The 24333-nt window shown below is 36.9% G+C and overlaps 1 protein-coding gene across 2 annotated transcripts in view; it reads left to right on the top strand.

Moving 5' to 3' along the window:
• Nucleotides 1-8441: 8441 nt before the first annotated feature.
• LOC128031653 (muscarinic acetylcholine receptor M1) overlaps nucleotides 8442-24333 on the top strand; it is an 80228-nt gene continuing 64336 nt past the window's right edge. Inside the window, exon 1 of one of the 2 annotated variants that reach the window (XM_052619972.1) lies at nucleotides 8442-8818. The gene's annotated coding sequence lies outside the window, so the exon portion shown is untranslated. Of the gene's footprint in view, nucleotides 8819-9315; nucleotides 9469-24333 lie in introns of those variants that run through there. The other variant, XM_052619973.1, reaches the window with a different exon arrangement.

The following is a 24333-nucleotide window of genomic DNA, read 5'->3' on the forward strand; positions in this document are numbered from 1 at the left end:
TCATTTAATGTACTATATGTAGTATTTATTATTTCTGGTAGATAAAATGTACTAAGTCTTTAAAGTTTTCATAAGGTCTATTTAATTAGTTTCTTTGTTACTTTTTTTCTCACTGCCTTTTTATTTGTCTTCAGTAAGCTTAGGAGTTTATAATGGGCTAGTTTTAGTTTTTTTGATGTTGTTGGTGATGAGAATTATAGCATTTCAACATTATAAAAATGCCTATATTGTGAAATGTATCATTATTGTGAAATAAAATTGCTCATATTGTAATCATCCCACACCCTTAAATGCTGCAACTGACAGTTGATTTCACTTTAATTGCAACAACTGTATTAGATTGAGTTTTATTTTGCAGCGGCATTCTTGGCCCCTTATCCTGAATTTTGAGTCATTTTTGTTAATTTTCAATAGGTTTAGATACCTGAGACATTAAAAATCTAACTGGTTGCCATGAAGAAAGGGATTTACCAACCAACCCGAAATATATAGATTTATGGATGGGTAGACAGACAGACAGACAGACAGACATTCCCATATTTTCTTACAGCATATTCATATTTCAGACAGCACTGTGACTGGTGTGAATTGGTGAGAGGAGAGAGGTGGGTTGACAGCTTTAATTGTGATTCTAAATTTGATATGATTAACCAGGCTCGATCAAATTAACCTGATTGGCAGATGGAGAGGGGGTGGACGGGGTGAGGAGAGGGTAATACCATGCCCCCAAAGTGCAGCATGCATGTTTGTTTATACACATCTAACGGAAGTTAAGCAGAAAACGATTACGCTTTTTTCCTTTATTTTTATTTTTATTTTTTAATGAAAAAATGTAATGTAATTCACACCAAACACCCTGTCTTGTCTAATGTGGCATTTTTGGTGTCAGAAATGGAATATTATTAATTTACTTACTTCTGCTTTCCTGTACTGTTATTTCTATAAATGTAGTTTTTTTTGTCTTGTCCTCTGTTTGAAAGCAAAAGTCCCCTCATTAAAGACCTCCAGTAAGCCCACCACATGCCTTATTCCAGCTCATTATAATATGACAACAACAACAACACTCTGAATGTATCTGCAAAACAATGACAATTAAAACAGCACCAGTTATTTTCTGCACTTCACGCAACAAAAATGACAGTTCAAGAATTAGTCTGTGTGAAAGTTGGACAGGAGTGGTAATGTGAAAGCTGAGAGGAAGTTGGGAGGTTAATGTTTGGTTTCACCTTGTTGTGGGGCCTGGATAATGGATACCACAATTCCTTCTCAGTTTTACATTTGCCATTTATTTGTTTTATTTGTCTCTTTGACATTGGTTAGTGTGTATGTGTGAGACTGTTTGTGTCCCCATTGAAAATGAGTGTCCTTAACCAATGCTGTGAAAATCCTCTCATACTAATGAGCAGTCAGCCTCCGCTCTCACTCCGGTTACCCATCTACCCTTCCTTCTCATTTTTTTCTTCATTTTCTCTTCAACAATGCTCTGGAAAACAAGAATCACTAACCCTCCCCACTGACAATTGCTAAGTTTCAGTATAAACAAATGTTTTTGTACGAAAACATTTAATTAGGATTGCAACAAGAATTTGCATGAGCAATCACACAGGAAGTAGTATGCCTACAAAATAAAAGTCTGAGACCATGACGAAAGAGATCCTATTTTGCTTTTCTTTTTTTTTTTTTCTCAGTTAATACAAATGTTTTCTTTATAAATTGTATTATTGGTGTACCATTTTTAGAAATCAACATTTATTTTGCTACTGAGCTAGAAATATTTGTACTCTTAAATATTGAAATACTTTTTAACAATACTTTTCTGGACAAAATAGGATGCCGGAAAGAGATGTTGAAAGAAGCAGGCTGCAAGAACAGAAAATAGAAAGAGTGAAAATGACCTTCGAAGATAGAGAGTGAGCGGATGGAGAAATGAAAAAGCCAGACAGAGCAAATGACCTAGCTATAAAAGTATTAGTTAAGGTGAGGGTGTGAAAAAGGCCAATGAGCTTTTATTTATAGCAACCCATATATATCTCCTACCTAAGTGCAATGTGCACTTGTGTGTTTGTGCATTGTCTTTGTATCTCATCCTATCTGCTTTAGCTGTGTTCACAGACCACCTTTATGTTTCACTGGTCAGTTTATGTGTGTGTGTTTTTACTTATATCTCTGCTCAAAGATATTGATGACACCCTCATTTCTCAATATCTGCCCACAAACTCCCACCCCCCTCTCCAGCAAATGTATAAAATAAAATCTATCCTCTGAACAAACACCAGACAGAGAGCCAATTCATCTCTATTAGGGATTTATATTTAGCACATCATGATAATAGTCTATTCAAGCTCAGTAGCTTCCCTCTCACAACCGGATATCAGAGGTGTCTTAGTTTAACAGCGAAACACTGTTTGCCATGGTCAACCACAGTCAGAACGATAAACTGTAGTTAGGGATATTCAGACGGTTTATCAGATCAGATTTTAAATGTGTAGACAATTTTAGAAAGTTGATGTTTATTCGGATTGGACGGTAATTTCCTGACCCAAATCTATTATGGCAAATGTGATGCTAAACGACTGCAAATCAAGAAGCAAATATAATTGTCAGAGCAGTAAATCTCTCTCATATTTAAAGATTTATGCCCATTCACTGCCATGCTAACAGCTGTTTATTTCTCAGCCTTGCAAAACATGTTCATTAGATAAACTAATTTGGGTAAATGTTTCCTTTGGGCTGAAACAAGTGATTCTTGATGCCAGGACACACATTATGAGTGTGGGCACAAGCAGCAGTATTTGCAAGTTTTTGTTTACATGCTTTTCTGCATCATTGATTGATTTGATAAGTGTTCCTGACCAGTTGGTTTACACAAATCACCTTTTCTATCTCCCTATCCAGCGAGATACAGTATTAATTGAAATTATTTATGGATAAAGTTTTGTTCGAGGTATTCAGCAATTATACAAAAGGTGGTGTCATAAAACTGCACAGGTACACAAAAGATGAGGATCCAGTCACAGTACTTATTAAAGAGGTAATCCACAATCAAAAGTCCAGAAACAGGTAAAGGTTATAACATGGGGCATCAGTCCAAACAATAATAACCAGGCAAAAAAACACAGGCAAAGGGTAATCCAAAACTGTCAGGGAAGCAAACCCAAGAAACAAAGCTTAGAGTTGCAGTGTAGACACACACAAGACTTATTAGCCAAGAATAAAAGGGAGAACCGGGCTTTTATGGGTTTGCTAACAAGACCAATGAGACACAGGTGCAAACAATGAGTGATGATGAGACTGGGCAAAAGATTATGGGGAATGAAGTCCATGTTAGAAAGACAGTGAACAAGGAGGGAGTGCCCTCTGGAGGAGTTCATAGCACTCCAGCAGGTGATTGTGACAGGTGGATTAAAAATACACTACTGTCTGTAATATTTTGAGCGATTTTGTAGTTAGCAGGCGGGTTCACAAGACATTTATGGTCATTTTACATCCAAAGACATCACATCCAATATTGATGTTTCCCATTTTAGATTCAATTAGCTTTCTTAATTACATTTCTGGCTTGATTTTTGTTTTAAATTTGGCCTGTTCTAATCTCTATTGCCTCCACATTTCAAACAGCACCAAGCATTTCCAGCCAATCCAATTATTTTCTTGTTTTAGTTTGCAGCTGATGTGTCTGTGATGAAGGTAATTTCTTCCTGACTATTTCCATATAAATAGAGCTCTTCGGCACAGGAGTCCTTTGTGCTAGGTTTGTGCTACTGGAATAATTTGTTTGTTATAAAAAAATTAAGCCCGTGAAGAGCCTGTGACTGCTTCTGATCTCGTTCAGTGTTTATTAGATAGTGATGAGATAAAGCAAGATATTTTTTGGAGCATCATTGTTGTTTTATAAAATACTTAATATGCTAGCTGTTATTAGAATCTATAAGGAAACATTTAGAAAATGTCACTATGCATTGCTGACCTGCTTTGATTGCTTGCATTCTTTCATTATTAGGTCACAGAGTGGCTCTTTACCATTTGCAATATGTTTATTTAAAATATGTAGTGTGAAATGCCCATACAGTGACACACAATCTCTCTGTCTCTCTCATGCAGACACACACTTTAGTAGCAGTGTTCAGCTCTGGGTGAAACCGAGTGGAACAAAGGGTTTAGTTTCTAACTCCCTTCCCTGCAAAACAAACCCTGATTGCAATTAAATCTCGCCTGGGTGGAAACCACATAGAAAGACGACAGCAGTGTGTTCAGTGTAATCAAATAGGATTTTGCTAACCGCAAATCTGGGGCCCAGGTTTCATTTGCAAAAATGAGAGTGCCAATAATATAAAACTAATTGTGTCTGATGATTTGGTCCACAGTTTTGCTTCTAATGTTGCTTGTTTTCTTTCTTTTTTGCTTGCTTTCTTGTCCGTTTTTTCTTCCTTCCTTCAATAAATGTTTTGGAAGCAGCTCTTTTGAGTACTCAGTTCTGATTGGTCAGTCACACTAATCCAACAGTTAAATCTTTGCTAATAGAGTGCAACATTCAGAAGTGAAAATCCAATTCATTTTCTTTAAAAGGGAATTGATTTTTAATGATAACTTATAAATCTTTACAGACAGATACTGCAAGCTGCAAGGTTGTTAATCAATATGTTTTGGCCGTCAGTCTGGAATGAATTTTTTTTTTTTTTTGAATTATGCTTAAAAGTGGATTTTTTATAAAAGATAATATATTTCCACACATCAGATAACTGATATCTTCAGACCTTGTTAAAGCACTGCAAATGAAATAGTCAATCTTCCAGGTTGCTTCAATCCATCTATCCATGTACACTCATTGACGTATCTATATTTTGTGTTTGACCAAATGCCAAATCTAATAATAACGCTTTCTGTTGTCATGTTAATTTAGGAGAATGTTTACATGTGACTGACCTACTCTACTTCACTGATCTTCTTTTTTATTGTACATCATTCAAGGTGCAGTCTCATCTATTACTACTGTTTATGAAGACTCTGGCCATAACAGCATCATTATGAGCACAAGGGGCTCTCTGAGATGCTAATCAGATCAGAGGCCTCTCCCACTCCATCAGCTATGCCTTATTCTCCATTACAAAGAGAATTAGCCTGCTCCTGCAGTATGCCAATGCCTTTACAGAATACTAATATGAATCCAACACACAAACCCAGATGTGCGCCCGGGAAGGTGAGACAGGACAAGATGTACATGTGCACACATGCGCGCGTGTGCGAGACACACACACACACACACGCACACACACACACAAAAGCAAGCATTCATGTAGCACATAAATACCCACCTGCTCACAGCTTTTCCTCCGCTTTAATGTCTTCTGTCCAAATAAGCACTTCAGCTTTCTTCTGCTTGATCATGCCTGGATGTAATTCCCAGAATTCATTGAGGCAGATGAACAGCACACCAAAAAGATACTTTTAAACTTAATTTGAATTCAGTTTTTTTTTCTTGCTTTCAAGATTTGGAGCAATATTTTGCCTTTTGGGTTAAAAAACACAAATATTTTCCCATTACGACCATTCACCCATTTTCATTTTAATTGAATTTCATGAATGCACAAGTGAGATAAAATCGAACTGACTGCAAAAGGTGAATGTGATCTGGAAGTTTAATTCCTCAGAGTCTCAAAATGCTGCATGAGAAGCAGAAAGAACGACTACCCATAGACTGCTGCAGCGGGTCTGTGCAGAAGCAGCTGGATCCCCTTGATATTCTAGAAAGACTCTGAGATGTAGAAGGTAATTATAGGGACTTGAGTTTATGTCTGATTATGCCTTGTTTGAGCTTCTGCATATATATGCATGTGCATGCATGTGTTCACATTTTGTTTGTTCATGTAGGTGACTCCTGAAAATGGTGATGACTCCATCAAACAACCGTTCAGCAAATGCCACACATATTCAGTAACCACTGAGAATTTCCTTACAAGAAAATGACAAAATCATCCATCTCAGCTTGTCTTCTGCATTAACTATTTAACACTTTTACATAAGTGGTCTTAATGGACATGCATTAAAAGGTTTAATGCTCTCCAATTCAGATTTTTATAAGTATTAAAAGGATGTAATTTAGTGTATTTAATTGGAGAGATGAGAAGTTCAAAATAAGTCATCAATAATTTTAGTTCATTTCCTAAATGAGAAAGACTAAAACTGAACTTAATGTGAATATTTTGCCTTTTTTTACTGGCATAAACAATAGATTACATGGACTTAAAGCCATTAATTTATATTTTTGATTTCAAGAGGTCTTCAGATTACAGATATTTTAACCAAAGTTGAGTTTTTGATAGAGTAATATAGATTTTAAAAGAATAATTATACAACAGTACTTTTCAGTTCTCTGAGGGAGCAAAAGTGAGAATAAAGATGATTCACTAAAATATCTATGAATCATCAAACTGACCTAAATCTATGCACACAAAGTCCAAAATGACAGAGAAGTTCATTTTATTCTCTCCATGTTTTTTTTTTTTTTTTTTTTTTTTTGCTTTACAGCTGAATTTAATAATGCACACCTTAATTCAATAGTTCATGATGAAAACAGTCTATGATCAAATTATTGTTTATTAAACTATTGACAATAATGCAAGAAACCACTTGTGGGAGGCATGATATAGAGAGGCAGGCAAATGGTCACGGTTAAGATCATGATATTAAACATAGTTATGTGAGTGCAGGACTCTTATAAACAGCTTTTCCAGTAAAATCTTAATAACTCAGACTACCCTGAATAATGTGAAATCAGGCAGGGTTTGCACCAACCAACCTCTATGCAGACTGTGTAAGTGACCACATGCATGATGGCTAATTCTAATAATAGCATTTCTATCATTTCTGTATCTGAATGATTATTCAATAACCATCCTATCTCTTTCCCCAGTGAGTCAGAGCACTTCATCAAACAACTTTTCTGCTGTACTCTGATGCAACCCAAGTTCAAGGAGCAACTCTCTTTTTCTTAAAGTAATAAAAATGAACGATACTTCATGCTGAGAGAGAGAGAGAGAGAGAGAGAGAGAGAAAAGAGAAAGTTATTTCAAGTAAAATAACTGCAGATCAAAGCAGAGCACTTTCACTGTTCATTTTGAAGAAATTCTATTCAGTGGCACATATATAGACAAGACATACAACTTAACTGTCTGAAGATTTACCAGTGTAAGTCAGTAGCTTATACACTTTTGTGAAAACAATCATTTTAAATTCAGTTGCAATAATTTAGAATGCATTGACATTCAGTGTTTAAGGACACTATCATCACATATTTGACTTTTTATTATTGCTTTCCACTGCTTCAAGGGCTACTCCTGATGTATTGAGCCAGACACAGTGATCTACGGCCTAATTAATTGCAAACTATCTTTATGGTGCATCTGTGCGTCTGTGTTTTACTAGCCTTGATGACCGCGTGGGGACAGGTGGTGACCTCTTCTATATGGAGATCAGCCTTTCACTGTAGAGACGATCTGGTGGTTAAGTTGTCAGGGAAACAAGTTTGTTGATGTGGACTTGCAATGACACTGTAAGTCACTTATGACAATAGTGTTTGCCAAGCTAATACTCTGTAGGTGAAAAGACATTCAATTTCCTGGAAAGACACCCATTTTTGCCATAATTAGTCCCACAGAGCAAGGCAGAGAATAAGAGAGGACATTTTATATGCAGTTATCACAGTCTGATTTTTGAGTTTGATCTTCTTCCTTTCCACATTCTTTCCACATCAAAAATACCAATGTCTCTTCCTTCTTTTTTTCACATTGTTGCTCTGCTCACACCCCTCTTTCTCCATCTTTTTCTTTGGCTTTCTCCCTGAGGTGAATATTCATTGGGATTGTAGACAGTGGAATTGACTTTGAATCTTTAAGCAGTAGAGCGGCGCCTTTACTTTTGCCAGACCTTCTCTTTCTGAAATGAATAAAAACATAGTGCCTTAGACAGGTTTGTTCAATAAATAAACAAATAAATAAATATATATATAAATACATGTTAGAATAACACTGGTTTTCATCTGTCTTTTCTCAGGACAACATGTTGTCACGTTTTAAATGTTATCCTTTATAATATTTCTTTGCCAAAGCAATGGTACAGAATATTTTTTATTTTCCCCTTTTTGTGGATTGATTAATTGTTCTGTATTTCATAATTGTTTACTGTTCAAATTCTGCTAAAAAGCCCATTTAACTGGTTTTTGTTTTGTTTTCCTGACAATAAAAATAAAAAAGAAAAGATTTCACTTGTATATGCAGACATAGCAGAGAGAGACAGAGAGTAAATATTGTGTCTCCTATATAGCCTAATTGCTGTTTAAAGGAAGTGCTGGTATATTTTTTACACAGTAAAAAAAAGTAAAGTACAGTACAGCTTATCATAAATATCCAAGATATGTTTGCTGTTGCAAAAGCTCAAACTGTCTTGCAGACAGTCCTCTTCAATAGGTCTAAACAGTTTATGAATTTGTTGGTGCTGTCTGAATGGCTCTTATGTGAGCTCTCTGCCACCTGCTGGTGCGTCACTGACACTCTAGCCAATCACGCTCAGGCGCCAGGAGAAACCTTCCTCTCGTGCGCTCCTGGAGATTCCAGTGGTCTGGCAATCAATGACCAGGGCGACACGGGGAACCGACACGCAAAAAATCCGGACGGCAACAGACGATCGAGGACAAGCTGTGCATTTCTGGAGAGGAACAACACGCTTTTAGTGGATCTACCAAAAGAAAAAAAAAAAAAGGACTGACAAGAACAAGTTATTTTCTCTGAGCATCTTTACCTGTCAATGAACTCTAGCTTGTAAGGTAAGCAGTGTTAATAATGTCAAGAATTACGTTATATTAATAGCGTAAACATTATAAATAATACTTTGCATGCTCAGTAAAGCTGTTTTACAGTTAAAAAAATGTTTCGGTGAAAATATATTTGTGCATATTGGTTATGTCATTGTTAGAATGTGTTTCTGGAACTGATTGAACTTATTTTATTAATTAAATATAAGTTTCCTTATTATGTAGGTTGTGATGGTAGCGGTTTTTTTTTATCAATATGCTTTTCAGCAGATACAACTATTTTGTTGATTAAGCTTTCTAAAATATTTCGATTGAAAATTACACAAATCATATCTTGCCCCGTGTTTGCTATCGGCTGTTTGGAATCGATACGCATTTCGCGAATGAATCTTTTGAGTGGGTTCTTTTAACGAGTCGGAAGAAAGGATTCGCAAAACGGTCCGAGTCATATGGACGGCTCACTGAATCGTTTGGAGCGGCTTGTCACTGACAGAGTACTTTACTGAACACGGAGAGCAAACTGACCGCCGAATAAAGTGTATACTTGCATACAGTCTGTTGAAATCTCACCGTCAAACGCAAACTATATAATATAAGCGATGAAGAAGCAACGGCGTTTATTAAGTTCAACACCTGCACGTGCAGCTTGTCAACGACTGCAGGTAAATGCGTTTTCCAAAATAAATAATATCAAAACAAGTTTCAATACACGAAGTCACTTAGAGAAGCAAATAAATTTAGCATAACCACTGTCTTTTAATATGGTATTTTTGAAATACCTTGCTGCTTTATCAAACTAAACGAATATAGTAGGTAGCCTATGCCAAAGTATAATATTGGCAAATTATATATGTATATAACTGTACCATGGTAGGCTACCCTGTGTGCTTTATATAGCCTATATACATTTATATAAAAAAATGAAGTAGCTTATACAGTATCTTACGTTTGAACATTGAACCTTTTCCGTGGAGTATTTGGTATGTTTGCTAGCATTTTTTATTTATTTTGTGCCCAGCACTGTATTGAACCATTTATAGGCTGCATCATGGTTGAGGCACGACGTTTTTCTCAATGTTTCAAAGCGTTTAACGTATGTAGATGTTTAATTACTTAACCATTTTGCGAGATTTATTGTCGTTTGCCTTGTTATTGGTGATCAGATCACGGTCAACTGTGTGCTGATGAATCGTCTCGCGGGGGAGAAATGATGAGTGATGTGTTATAATAACCCGCGTGCCAGACGTGCTCATCCGCAGATATTTTGTTTGTTTCGGGAAATCCGAAAGCGTGAAAGGGTGAACTAAAATAGCTCTGAAACATCCCTTAAATGTTGTGAAAGTTCGCTCGCGCCTTTGCACACAGGGTCGGAACCTTTTAGAAGATGAAACTGATGGAAACGGAGGGCGGGGGTGTAGTGAAGGAATGTTCTGACATTAATGAGATGTCAATCAATGTATTCTCCCTTTAGAATAGGGAACAGTCAGTCTGCACTATCAACAAGTAATGTGCCATGCATAACAGATAAGGTTTAAATATTGAAACCTGGCATGGCATAGGCTGATATGTTGTCACACTCTATGGTTGTAAATAGGCTAAAACAGGCCTAATGACTTTGATCTAAATGTACAAATTATAGCAATTTTTGTAGCACAACACTCTGCAAAATGTAAAATACACAAACATTAAGACATTTTTGGCATGCATTATTTGTAATTAGTTGTGTGGAATTATACCATATAAAACATACATGAATTTACCCCAATAAAAAAAATGGACATTTCTGAAAAATTCCCATTGTGACAACTAGATTCCTGATATTATTCATAAGGCAATCACTTTTGACATTGTTTTACAGAAGAGCCTCTCATTAAATAATGCAAGGGTCAATAACCAAAGTGCACAAAATGTTTTATGCATTTTGATTTGGCTAGCGCTTTTAACTCACAGGTGTCCACAGACAGACAGCATGCTCGTGTCAAATAGAGATGAGCAGCTCATGTTTAATGTATTGGGTCTTATCTGTGCTATTCGCCCCTTAATAGTGTGGAAATGGCAGCAAAGAACATGGTGTCCATTCCTGTCTTTGGAAAAAAGAGTTTTAGATTGTGGATTGTGTGTGTCTATGTCTGCACGGGAGAATTTGCCAGGATCAGATTAAAGGACGGAGGGAAGAGAGATGCGGTGGAGTGCACCATGTCCTTATATGAAAGGATTTAAAACACCTTCTGAAGAAGTGAAGTGATCCCTGAAAATTTAGGCTGACCTGTCTTTCTTACAAAGTCCATTTTCTTCATTCTTTCCCATTCACTGTACTTTCCCTGTCCCTCCTCACTCGCATACCTCCACACACGCACACACATAGTCTTCTGTCTCACTTTCTCTCTCTTAACACATATGGTGCACAACACGCTTTCACAGCCTCATGAGTCATTGTGTTAGATGTGGCTAACATGCTCAAACAAAAAAATAACTTCTCCATCTGTTGGTTGGTTGGTTGGTCAGTAAGACAGACAAACAGAAATTCATCCAACTGTCCATCAGTCTGTCTGACTGTCTTTATATGCTTCTGAAACACAGTTAGATGTAACACAGGAAGAACAAACATACAGTACAGTACACATCCACAAAGTACGCACCTGTCTTTCCTCCTCTCAGTCATACCTCATTAACTTATCATTAGGCAAACATAATTTTAAAATGATTTTGCAATGTATGTGGTTTAGTAGTCTGCCAAGGCTATTAAAAGATACATCTTTAAAGAACAAAACACAAGAACAATGCTGTCAGTGCTAGGTATCCAGATTTGTTTTTAAAATTTGTCTAGAGGGAAGTGAAAATAGTCAGCTCCACAGTGCTAAAAGTATTTTAAATACACTGAACAAAATTATAAATGCAAAACTTTTGTTTTTGCCCCTGTTTCTCATTAGGGGTGGGGAAGAAAATCGATACAGTATCGTATCACGATATTTTCCATGGCAATACTGTATCGATACATGAAGACAACTATCGATCTTTTAGTATACTATTTGGTAGAATAATAAAATAAAATTCTTGATGATCCACTAGATGATTGTTGATTTAGTTTTTTTTGATGAGGTCAGCTGGGTCACCTTCAGTATGCTGTAAGTTAGTAAAATAAAGATGACAGCATCGTTGAAAGTTATCAGCCAGAGGCAACATAATTCACTAATGTACTTCCATTTGAAGTCTTCAGCGTTTAAATAGGATTTATGGACTTTGGATTTGTAAACATGGAGGGGATGTAAGTAGGGATGCACCGAATTTTCAGCATCCAACAAATTATCAAAGAGAAAAATGCCTGCAAATGTGAGCAAAAAAGATAGACTACATATAAAAATAATAATATATATGGCACACTGCCCGGTAGTGTTCAGTGCGCATGTTTCACTTACCTCTTCATTGCACGGTTTGGCACTCTGCTCAATATTCCGATCTATGAATGTGGGTTCCGCTCAACTACCACTCATGCTAACTGGAAAAAGTCCACTCAAATAAAATGAAAATGTATATGCTTTATACTTGCTACTGTTTGCAGTAGCGGTACTGTGCTGTAACATGGTGTACAGCTGTACTGGGCAATGGTTGTAAAATTATGCTACCTTCAGTGATGCTATGGTAAGCTCTGATAATAATAGTTTTTTAGGACTGTGATAATTTGGATATTTAGTCCCCCACAAAAAAAAAATTATATATATATGTTGGTCCACTCCTCTTCAATGGCTGCGCGGAGTTTCTGGATATTGGCAGAATATTGAAACAATGTTGTATACAGCGATCAAGAGCATCCCAAACATGCTCAATGGGTGACATGTCCGGTGAGTATGCTAGCCATGCAAGAACTAGGATGAATTGTGTACAGATCCTTGATTGGGGCCATGCATTATCATGTTGCAACATGAGGTGATGGTCGTGGATGAATGGTACAACAATGGACCTCAGGATCTTGTCATGGTATCTCTGTGCATTCAAAATGCCATCAATAAAATGCACATGTGTTCATTGTGCATAACATACGCCTGCCCATATTATAACCCCACTGCCACCATCGGCCACTTGATCCACAACATTGACATCAGCAAACCGCCCAAACAACGGCATACACGCTATCTGCCATCTGCCCTGTACAGTGAAAACCGGGATTCATCCGTGAAGAGGACACCTCTCCAAAATGCCAGATGCTGTCGAATGTAAGCATTTGCCCACTCAAGTTGGTTTGAGAGTCGGTCAAGTCGATTGTTGCAGCAGCTGTCCGGGTGGCTGGTCTCATATGATCTTGGAGGTGAAGATCCTGGATGTGGAGGTCTTGGGCTGGTGTGGTTGCACATGGTCTGCAGTTGTGATGCCAGTTGGATGTACTGCCAAATTCTCTGAAATTCCTTTAAAGATGGCTTATGGTAGAGAAATGAACATTAAATTCACAGGGGATAGATCTGGTGGACATTCCTGCAGTCAGCATGCGAATTGCACACTGCCTCAAAACTTGGGACATCTGTGGCATTGTGCTGTGTGATAAAACTGCACATTTTAGAGTGGCCTTTTATTGTGGCCAGCCTAAGTCACACCTCCGCAAATCAGCATCTTGATATGCCACACCTGTGTGGTGGATGGATTGTCTCGGCAAAGGAGAAGTGCTCACTAACACAGATTTAGACAGATTTTTTTGAGAGTTTTTGAGAATATTTGAGAGAAATAGGCCCTTTGTGTACATAGAAAAAGTCTTAGATCTTTGAGTTCAGCTCATAAAATATGGGGGCAAGAACAAAAGTGTTGCGTTATAAATTTGTTCAGTGTAGATCTAAATATTGTTAATAAGCTTAACGTGTTAATTGAATGGTTTTGTAAGTCGAATTACATTGCCCTTTGTTAAAGTCTTCAGGTGGAATGAAGTACATTAGTGAATTAAACCAATCAAGGTGTGACAAGGCCAGTCAGGGTCTGCACTGGTGTGCAATAAATCAAAAGTGCACACATTTCATTGGTATTCCATTGTAGCAGTGCTTGTTTGGCCTGTCTTGGCTCATGTAGTCTTCTCAGACCTTCCTAATGTCAAATGGCTGAATGTGGTGCCTCAAGCAAACACTGACGTGCTGGACTGCATGTCCTCAACTTGGAATGTGATTAGATGTCTGTCATGCTATAAAGACATTTCCAAGAATACAGTGATAATTATGTTCATATTACAAAACCTTGTGTTTGTCAGAATTATGGAAATAAACGAACATACTTGATCTATCTATATGTTGCCTCTGGCTATTAATATCTGTACTGATATCTAGCCTGAAGGCCATATGAAAACTTAGGTTGGTTTGCAGTCTATCACTCACTGCAGCACCTGGTGTGCTTTCATGGTCAGATCCCTCTGAAAATACCCAAAGCATATGGACCATGGGCTTGGACAGACTTACCTTTTGATTTGGATTTAGATATTACCTTGCAGTTCTAACTAGTTTGGAGATGTTTATTGTTACATAACTTCTGAGTACCATTTAATATTGGTGTTTTTTTTTATCATTTTTAGTAGTGGATCATTGCACATGGAAACAAACACATTCATATGATGCCTAATTGTTTTCTTTTTAGCTTCCTCATGTAAGCAATTCCCCAGAATATTCTGGATTTCACTTCTTTAAAAGCCTTTAAGACTGCTCATTCATGAGAGAACAGTTGTCTTTGATGTACTAGTTAAATTTAGTCATCTGAGATCAAATCATCTCTGTTTTGCATTGCCCGAGATAGCTTGGTTGAATGTCATTAAACAGTGGTTTAATGTACAAAGCTGAAGTCATTATATGCTCAAGAGTTTTTAAATATACTCCACCCGTGTCACAAATTTAATACTATTTTTATTTTTACTCCAAAATTAATTAACACACTAAGGAAGTTGTGTTTTCATTGTCTATAAATCTCCTATTTAATGAGTTTGGATTTACACATTGAATGGTGAACCCAGTTATACTAATGTGTAGCTTATAGCGGCACTCAGGCAGTAACTCTGACACAATTCCCTATTGGCACTCTGGATTGCTGGTTCATAATCCCTATTTTAAAGTGTTCTTCTGAGAAATGTAATCTAGATATGATTCAGGAGCATATACCTAAGCTGATTTACTTATAATAGAAGTGGATGTGGACTCTGAATTTATAGTTACAGTAGCATGAAAAAATATAGGCTGTGATTTAATTTAAAGTCTTTTTACAGTAAATTCATCATTGAAGGACAACAGAAAAGCAAAGTGGCTTCAAAATTCAGCTGTAGTGTTATTAAATCTCTTGAGGTTTTCAAACACAAGTGGTCACACTAACACAAAAACGATCAATCAGGGTTGTCAATCAAGCTGATTCTGTAGACACAATAATTGACCACCCTGAGGGCTTGTTGTTTGCAGGGGGTTTCCTTTAGTCTGTAATTTAGGTTTACACAATATCTGTATTTTTTATAGTATCTAGAGTTCACGTCACGTTTTACAACACTGACCAACTTATTTGCGCAAGCAATGTTGCACCTTACTCTTTTTACTGAATTCTTGCTATTTCCTAAGACATGACTTCACTTGATTGTTTTAGCAGTGATGCACTTTATTTTGCTTCAAAATCTTGACTACCGTACACTGGCATTATAAAGCTTGGAAGAGCCTGGACATATAATCTAACTCCGATTTTATTGGTCTGAAAGAAGAAAGTAATATACACTTAGGGTGGCTTGAGGGCTAGTAAATCATAGAGTAATTTTCATTTTTGAGTGAACTATCCCTTTAACTGTCTCTGATTGACCATTGCATTCACACATTTATGTCTGTGAATGGCTACAATGCTGCTCAATGCTAAAAACACATTGTAAATTGGAAACTCTTGACATTCTTCATAGAGTGCTCATTACTCAGTACTCTGTACTACAGAAAAAGCTGGTATCATCACTTTTGACAACACTAAGTTATTTGCTACTGTTGTGGTGTGTGCTAGTAATGTTTGGTTTTTTAAATGACTGCTGTCTTTTCAAAAAAGCCATTTCTTCATGTGTAAAATATTTTAGTCAAACATCACTTATATCATGATGGCTAGAACCATTAAAATTGGGAACAGGACTTGAGTTAGCAGAGTTTCCATAACTCATGCATTGTATGATGACAATCAATGGAAAATTTGGTTACTATGCTTCTCGCATTAAAGCCCCCAAGTCTGGGCTGACATTCAGAAGCCTCCATAAATGCAAAGAAAGCAAAGTCAGACAAAGTACAGGCATGAATTGTCCATTATAAATATGCTGTAATTACTTTAGAAATCTCAACAACTCAAGACGCCATTTTGCAGCAGGATAATTATTTAAAAACTTCAAATAAGACAGCAACAAAGTGTTCATGCTCTAAATAGAATTCCACAACACCAGGCTAAATGTCATATTGTATAAGTAGCTCATATCTTCCTATGCTGAATCCTGCATGGCGGAGGCAGACCAGCCAACTCTGAAATTAAGAAGAAATTGACAAATTTTGCTTCTAATATATTATTTACTGTTCAGCCTATAGCATTATATGAGGGCTCCCAGAAGTGAATTAAGCTTTGTAAGCATACTGACAGAGAAAGTGACCCCCACCCCTCTCACTGCACTAGGCTGTGAGGTGCAGGAACACTGTAGAATATATGAAAGCCTTCACCAAGATGGCCTCCACAGGGGACCCTTAGGGAAAAAATGCCTAGTGAATAAAGGAATGAACATTGACAAGGTGTCGTTTCTGTGAACTGGACTGGTTTTGTGGAGGTCTAACCTTTCTAAATGGATGTAAACTCTGAGCAAATATCACTAGGTTGCTCCCTTCATTGGAAAACATTACATTGCCATATTTATCTTTACTGTTTCCTGTCTATTCTTTAAAACTCAAAGAACAGTTCTATTGCTAATAGAACAATTTAAACACAAAAACAAAGCCGTTTTTCTGTCAGCAACTGCTCAATGTTGTATGTTCATTCAGATCACTGGCTTGTGAGATTTTGTAGCATGCTGAGTGGTTTCCTTCTGTTGCAAATATAGTCGTTTTGTTTGCCCTGAAACTATACAGTGTGTTGCTTTCCCCTGTTGTGTTCAGTTTGATCAGTTCAGTCACAAAGCTTTAAGCATTTTTCAGGCTCCCTGAATCCTGTTGGTTGTTGGTGGATACTGTTCAGATATAAAAACAAACAAAATTCACACCAATACAATGTTCTGCATCAAACTGCAATTTTATATATACATTTGGAGTTGAGTATTAGAATTGAAACAGAGTTAGTGTTGAAAAAATTTAGCATTGTGGCGTTCGTCAAGTAGAGAGGAACCTCCACTGCCTCTGGATATAATATTTACTGCAGTGAATATAATAATTTAGTAAGTCATTTTGTCACATGCTGTGTAGGATGTGTGTAGTCTATCTATTCTCACTTTCACTCTTCACACACACATTTTTGTCTTTCTGTGTCCTCTCATCTTTCAGTGGTTAGTCTGTGGCTGCTGATAAGTAGAATTTTGAAACCGGAGGTCACCTGGGAATCATCAGTGTTGGAGAACAGCTTTTGAGTCTCTTCTTATCATCAGGAGGATGTATGTTTGGAATACCATATTGACATACTACTCTTGATATTTTTGCAATTGAATGTGTGCAGTAGTTGTGCAACAGATCATACTACTGTAAGTGGGAAAAAGTATTTCACAATGCAGTGCACCCATTTGCATGTAATAAATGAAGGAGAAGTAACATGATTTTATCCAGTGGGTCAAGGATGATTGGGTAGCAACCATCTGACACCATCTGGTTCTAAAAAGCATCTTTCTCCAAATTAGGTGTGTATTCTAATGGGGGGATATTTTGTTTGCAAGAAAAAATTATATAATGGAAGATTACCCATGGCTGAATTTATTTACCCTTTCATGTGGACACTCGTAATGTGATGACAGTGTAGCATATGAACAGTTTGAACGGTGTATTCTGTGTATTCTGTTTCATTAAAAAAGGTAGGTATTTAGCGCAGTATGCAGTAAACAGTTGGCTGATATTGTTTTCTGAACTTAGCTTTATCTCTCTTAGACTCATCTCTCTGTCCATTATTAAAAATTTTTTGTGTTTGCTGTTTATGTAATGATTTATTTTGTTCTTTCCTTCCCTTCATCCCCTTCTGTGATCATAATTATACTTCTGGCATTCAAATATAAGGAATAAAGGGGGAAAAACAGCTCATGAAGGATGATGACCTTGGATCTTCCATGGCTCATTATTAATTTATGAGAAGCCATGGTTTTAGCTAATATAATGGATGCACCAAAAAATATATTTTGGGAAATTAAGAAATAGATCTGTGTCAGATCCTTGAATTTGGAAATATTTCAAATCCTTCCCTTTATAATTTCCAAGGAAATACGGTGAATGCTCACTATTACATGATAATAAAAGGATGTCTGGATTTCTTGAATTCCATTTACAATATAGGCACATATTAATTTTTATCCCTGGATTATTCTGTCAAATAAGATTATGAAAATTGAGAATTTTTTTTTTCAATCCAAGGAGAGACTTAATGTATGTCCAGGGAACTGAGCCTGTGTCACCGGTGAAATGATGAGCCCTTTAAGTGCATGCTCTCCATTGGCATTATAAATATCATGCTTCTGTTTCTTTTGTGCTTTGCTCATATGGTTTTCTGCTTGTGTGTGTGTGTGTGTGTACAGTGGGTATAGAAAATAATCACCTCCTTTAAAATAAAACACATGTAAGATCTGTGAGATTGGCTGAGATCTCCAGTGGAGTTCATTCTTGACTTGTTCATACTGGACGTGGTTCACATACAGGTGTTTCCTCTGGACTTTCTCCTTGCTGCCTTATTAGTAAAATATCTGTTAAGGTCATTAAAACAAAATACTCCTTTCAGGTTAATAATTCAGAGCCAGACTGCTCTATCTCTCTACATAATCCTAGCCTCGGTCTGCAATCTTAATCTTCATCGTAACGTGTCGTGTGCTTTTCTGTCATTCACCATGTCTTCATCCCTCCCCCACTCACTGAGATGAACAAACATGGAGTGATTGAAGTGTTCAGACATCATAACCCCAAATCAACACAGATAATGTTGGAACAGTGGGAGTCTTCACCATTTCAACACCAATCGTTTCACAGACCTTTGCCTGCTGTTAGAGACATGTCATTTCCCTTCTGTCCATTTCATTTACCCTGCTGAACTTTTGAGTTCTGTTGTATAGTTTTTTACTGTATTGCATATTGCATGAGGTAATCAGTGGGCCATCAAAATTCAGATTTTTTTTTTTTTTTTTTTTTAGGAGTTTCTCTATTTGCACTTCAAGCAATCAACACTGTGCAACTTGCAATGCAGGGGAATGTAAATGCTAAACTTAAAAATTTAGATTAATTCGCAAAAATTTTTACAATTCATTGAGCCATTTATTTTTAATAGTGCCTCAAATCATCAACATATGCAAATACAGTCAAATCCTATTGTGAATTTGTTTTCTTGAATATAAATTGCACGGCATTTTCATTTGGTCACAGTTGAGAAATTCATGGACTGGAAGATTAAATTTTATTAATATAAATTTATAAATACGTTTTTGACTTTAAATTAACATTGATTGTATTCTTGATTATGCAAAGCGTGTTTCAAAGTTTTGATAAATGGTGAAAGAAAATATGAGGCCTTAGACAGTATTAAGTATTGATTTGAAAAGGTTATGTTACAAGTTCAAATATAAAAGATTATTTCTTTATCCGCGAACTTCAGTTACTTCAAGACTGAACGAATAAATAGTGTGGTGGTTAAAAACTGATTCTGTAATTAGAATTGTCATGATTATTATATCTTCCTGGCTAACCGTGAAAAGATATTTGATCATTTATTGCTTTAAATATGTCTAACATCTTAAAATAGTTTTTTTCAGCCAATTTTTCTTGGTACTTTTTTCCTGACAATGAGGCACTATTTCAGCTCAATTTTCAAAACTGATTATACATAATTCCAAAGTAAATAAACTATGACTAAATGCCATTTGCCAGGTAATTAACCTCAGATCCAATGTTCAAAATGCATCGCTCAGCTCAAGAGCGCTGCTAACTAAGCTAGAAACGTGCTTTAGTGGCCAGATACATATACTGCCTCAGCTAATGTGCTGTAAAGTTCATTCTGGTTACATCAGCTCCCTTGTGACCCCACACACCCCTCAGAGTGGGCTCACGGGGGGAACCACAGGCCTGTTCATCTGTCCGAAAGAAGAATGAGCGATCCGTTTTTACTGTTGATGCTGGACAGCGTGACCAGGGCATCTGTGACTTACATTTCAGTGTGTTTTAAGAGTGTCACTTATTTGAGGCCTGATGCCTATGTCAGACTTTCCACTTACAGTCTCTTTCCCTCTCTTTCTCTTTGCAGTTTCCTTCCTCCCTCCATTTTCCCCCATTTTCCCCCATGATTTTCCTCAGTTCGCTGTGAGTTTGATGCTATGTCTGGCAGAGGACTGCATAAATTCATTTTCCACCATCGCAAGCTCGCTGAGTGCTTATGCAGGAGTTAATGAGCCATTCATTCAGTGCTGTCTCCAGCAGACCACAACCATCTAGAGCAAATTAGACTTTCGTTCTGTCTTGGGACGACGTAAGAAAACAACACAGAGATTTAGCCAAGGCCTCAGTGGAGTGTTTAAGCAAGCAGGGTAAGCTTGAAAAATATGGGGCCAAAACCCCAAAGATTCAGCTTGTTTTTTGCACCTGTGATGCAATTTAACGCAATTATTACACTACTGTGACTTTGAAGGATTGGTTCAAGAGAGTTATTCTGATATTATTGACTGTAAGTTTTAGCTGTAAACAAATGTTAGCTTATTAATAACATCAAAGCATTTTGTTTGCGATATTATGCTGCATATTTTTAAACATTCCAGAAACGACATCTCTAATGAGAAATATAACAAACAAAATGTAGATACAAGCTGAGATCTTTGAGAATATATCAAAACTGCAAAAAAAAAAAAACAACTATTTTTTGTTTACCAGTAATATCACCGTTTTTTTTTTGTCAAGTGTTTTTGTCCCTTGTCATTAGGATAAACCTCATTAAATTGAATTATATTTATGCTCAAAACAGGAACAAGACAATCAGTCAATGAGCTAATGAGCTTAATTTAAGATCTATGAAATAATTTGTTTCTTTTAAATATACAAAAATGTACAAAAGGTAAATATACATTAAACAAAACGCAACACTTTTGTTTTTGCCCCCACTTTTCATGAGCTGAACTCAAAGATCTAAGACTTTTTCTATGTACCCAAAAGGCATATTTCTCTCAAATATTGTTCACAAATCTGTCTAAATCTGTGTAAGTGAGCACTACTCCTTTGCTGAGATAATCCACACACCTCACAGGTGTGGCATATCAAGATGCTGATTAGACAGCATGATTATTGCAAAGGTGTGCCTTTGGCTGGCCACAATAAAAGGCCACTCTAAAATGTGCAGTTTTATCACACAGCACAATGCCACAGATGTCCTAAGTTTTGAGGGACCATGCAATTGGCATGCTGACTGCAGGAATGCCCACCATAGCTGTTGTCCGTGAATTGAATGTTCATTTCTCTACCATAAGCCATCTTTAAAGGCATTTCAGAGAATATGGCAGTACGTCCAACCGGCCTCACAGCGGCAGACCATGTGTAACCACACCAGCGCAAGACCTCCACATCCAGCATCTTCAACTCCAAGATCATATGAGACCAGCCACCCGGACAGCGGCTGCAACAGTCGGTTTGCATAACCAAAGAATTTCTACACAAACTGTCAGAAACCATCTCTGGGAAGGTAATTTGCATACTCATCGTCCTCATCGGGGTCTTGACCTGACTGCAGTTCGTCATAGTAACCTCACATTCGATGGCGTCTGGCCCTTTTTCTAGAGGTGTGGTTTTGTATGCCGTCGTGTGGGTGAGCGGTTTGCTGATGTCAATGTTGTGAGTCGAGTGGCCCATGGTGGAGGTGTGGCACAATGAACACAGGTGCATTTTATTGATGGCATTTTGAATGCACAGAGATAATGTGACAAGATCCTGAGGTCCATTGTTGTGCCATTCATCCTCGACCATCACCTCATGTTGCAGCATGATAATGCATGGCCCCATGTTCCAAGGATCTGTACACCATTCGTCCTAGTTCTTGCAGGGCTTGCCTACTCACCGGACATGTCACCCATTGAGCAAGTTTGGGATACTCTAGATCAGTGTATACGACAGCGTGTTCCAGTCCTGCCAATATCCATCAACTTGCCACAGCCATTGAAGAGGAGTGGATCAACATTCCACAGACCACAAACAACAACCTGATCAACTCTATGCGAAGGAGAAGTGTTGCACTGCGTGAGGCAAATGGTGGTCACACCAGATACTAACTGGTTTTTGGATCCCCAATACAGAAAAACTGCACATTTTAAAGTGGCCTTTTATTGTGGCCAGCCAAAGGCACACCTGTGCAATAATCATGCTGTCTAATCAGCATCTTGATATGCCACACCTGTGAGGTGGATGGATTATCTCGGCAAAGAAGAAGTGCTCACTAAACAGATTTAGACAAGATTTGTGAACAACATTTGAGAGAAATAATTTTGTGTACATAGAAAAAGGTTTAGATCTTAGAGTTTAGCTCATGAAAAATCGTGGGAAAAACTGTTGCGTTTATAATTTTATCTAGTTTTTTATTTAAATTTTTGCAGTTTAAAACAACTATCAAGATTACACCCAGCATGCCTGTGAAGAAGTACAGACATGTATTTTGGAAAAGGCCAATCTAGTCCAGACAGCCTTCTGTGTTTTCTTGCGTTCCTGTGGGATATAGGAAGGAATCTGCTTTAATAGTTGTCATTCAAAGTCCAACCTGTCTGCACCAGATGATTGATGCACTTTCTTTCTCTCTCTCGCCATTTCTTTTACTTTCTGTATGTCCGGATTTTCTTCTGTATGACACATTTTAGATTAAAAAAAAAAACACTGTCCCCTGTGTGATAACATGCTTCCTTAATTAGTTTGAAGGTCCTGCTGTCTAAACTTCATCCAGAGTCAACACAACTTTTTTTTATCAGAGACTACACAGAGCAGCATGTTCTCAAGAGTGTCATTGGGGAGCATGGTGCCTCACAATGACTATAAACTTGAAAAAATTAATCTCTCCATATATAAAGAATTTAGTAGAATAAGGAATGGACTTGATATTTTCAGATACAAACATACTGCTAGTTTCAAACACAAAACTTCTGCAACTTTTTGAGTTCACACAGATGAATGCATCAGCACAAGGCCATCTACATTTAATCTTCAATAATGACTGTCATTTGATAAAAAATTAAAATAAAATAGCCCAATTAGGTAATACGAAGTAAGCAGGATGTACTATAATTCCTGTGTTGCACATGATCATTTCAATTCAATCTTAACCATTTATTTTGTGCATTTCAGCGCAGATTGTGTTGTGAACCTGTCACAATTTAATCCAAATTTTGTAAAAATTATACTATTGTAAAAATTATACTATAGAAAATTATACTACGGTGTCGTGTCACATCGCACCGGATCCATTGTGTGTTACAGTATATGCTCTACTACCTGTAAGTCGCTGTGGATAAAATGTCTGCTAAATAAGTAAATGTAAATATGGACAGCATTATTTGGGTTCTTTTGTTGCGTGGTGCTGCTTGCGTCTGGAGTAAAATTATCCTTTCCCAATTAAGCAAATAAAAGTTGAATTGTTTTATTGCAGAATACTTATATCTTATCATACTTTATCATATTTTAGTTCTTTAATTCAATATAGCTGTGTTCTTAACTTTAACTGATCAGTAGGAAAGGTAGGCTGTCACGTCAGAGAGGAGGACAGTTACTTGACCTCTCCAGAATCTATACAGGTGAGATTTGTTGAAAGAAGTGAGTTGTCTATTTTAATTCAGTATTATTATGGTTTATTTATTTTTTAACTGGGACTACTTGTCAATTTTTTAAGTAATATATATATATATTAGGGTTAGGGTTTTAATTTGGGTGGCCGTTGAGGGTCACATTACCTGACACTTTTAAAATGGCTGCTACGCCCCTGAATGCAGGTACATGGCCATAACATCAAATTCTAAAATGACATTAATATTAAAAGAAAAGTGCCTTCAAAGTCATAATTCATTTAGCACATCAAAATTTGCACTTGTAACTGTGTAACCACTTCATACACATGTACACACAAACTACTTCATACACATGCACACCCATTTTACTCTGTCCTGTGTTACAGGTTTATGGACCATTACATAAAGATAGAAAGGATGTCGTGAGAAAATACAGTCTGGTTACTTGAGTGATTTGTTTGTTTATTAAAAGATGAGCTTCAACAGAAAACACTAACTAATCTCCCCCCCCCCCCCCCACTATCTATCTTTATATCCTCTTCTAAACATCTAAATATTCAGATTAAAGCATTGTTTCATCAAACGTTTGGTAGTGTTTGGG

The sequence above is a fragment of the Carassius gibelio genome, chromosome A17 (genome assembly GCF_023724105.1).
Source record: "Carassius gibelio isolate Cgi1373 ecotype wild population from Czech Republic chromosome A17, carGib1.2-hapl.c, whole genome shotgun sequence".
In the NCBI taxonomy this organism is placed as follows: Eukaryota; Metazoa; Chordata; class Actinopteri; order Cypriniformes; family Cyprinidae; genus Carassius; species Carassius gibelio.